This window comes from Neophocaena asiaeorientalis, unplaced genomic scaffold (assembly GCF_003031525.2).
Source record: "Neophocaena asiaeorientalis asiaeorientalis breed wild unplaced genomic scaffold, Neophocaena_asiaeorientalis_V1.1 scaffold577, whole genome shotgun sequence".
Lineage (NCBI taxonomy): Eukaryota > Metazoa > Chordata > Mammalia > Artiodactyla > Phocoenidae > Neophocaena > Neophocaena asiaeorientalis.
The window spans coordinates 144,642-146,077 of record NW_020174647.1 but is presented as its reverse complement, the minus strand read 5'-3'; positions in this window follow the sequence as shown (position 1 = coordinate 146,077).

Genomic DNA, 1,436 nt, shown 5'->3' with positions numbered 1-1,436 from the left:
CCACAACTACTGAGCCTGCGCTCTAGAGCCTGTGAGTCACAACTGTTGAAGCCCGCGCTCCGCAACAAGAGAAGCCACCGCCACGAGAAGCTCGCGCACAGCAACGAAGACCCAAGGCGTCGCGTCCCCTGCATCAGCAGGCGGACTCTCAACCACTGCGCCACCATGGAAGCCCCCCAGAGAGACATTCTGAAGAAACTGCCCAATTAAATAATGGGCCAAGGATAAGAAATATATTTTGAACCCAGTTGTGAGACCAAACACCCATTATGACCCTGAACATAGGATTCACAGAGAAAATGTGATGTTTATTCTTAAGTCATCTTACCAGGAACATCGTTCCTTAAAAAAGTCAAATTTCACTAATTCTCCTACTCACCTGATGTTCCTTTTCTGCAGGTTCGTTCCAGACACAACTGACACAGAGAAAGAAACAGGGCATCAGAAAGCATTTGAAGCATAATCAAATCTGGTTACCCATGTCTTTAACTCCCTAAAACCAAAGTCCATAAATTACAGCTGGTCAAAATTTATGGTGGACTCTTACATCTCCCATGAGAGAGAAGAAATAAATGTAAGGAGCCCTTGAATGAAGAAAGTAAAGGAAGCAAATTGGAAAAGCAGCACAAAGAACTTCCTCTGCTCCTCATAGTAGGGAAATAAACTTTGCTTTGCCAATCTAGAACGAGCCCTAGAGGAGACAAACCTAGGACAGCTTACATCAAATGTCCCAAATCACATTTTAGTCATCTCTACGGAGACATGGCTAAATTATGCTTTAAATTGTAAATTACTGCTTTGAGGGGACTCTACTTACAGTAAGCAAGTTCTTCATCACTGCTTGAGTCCACAGTAAGAATGCAACTGCAAAATAAAATACATTCTGTTTTAAAGAAAGGCTACTAATGTCATAAGCAACCAAATGTCAAAAATCTCAAATAAAAAGAACCATCAATCAGAGTTTCTGAAATGCAAAAAGGTTTTAAGGGCTTATGAAACGAATATCACAATAGAGTAGGAGAAGAAAAATTAGAAGGCACAAGCTGCTCAGTCCGTACTGCACAAAGACTGGACAAGAATGTTAGTTGAGTATCATTAGCTATCAGTGAGAAGCCTGTTTTTTGCCAAGTGGTATATTTCTATTTAAAGATATGAAAGTGAATTCTGAGAAAGGGACCACAGGGGAAAGGACTTGAGGATGCAGAGTTTACAGTTAAAAATCAAAAGGGCAGGGCTTCCCTGGTGGCGCAGTGGTTGAGAGTCCGCCTGCCAATGCAGGGGACATGGGTTCGTGCCCCGGTCTGGGAAGATCCCACATGCTGCGGAGCGGCTAGGCCCGTGAGCCATGGCCGCTGAGCCTGCGCGTCCGGAGCCTGTGCTCCGCAACGGGAGAGGCCGCAACAGTGAGAGGCCCACGTACTGCGCAAAAAAAAAAA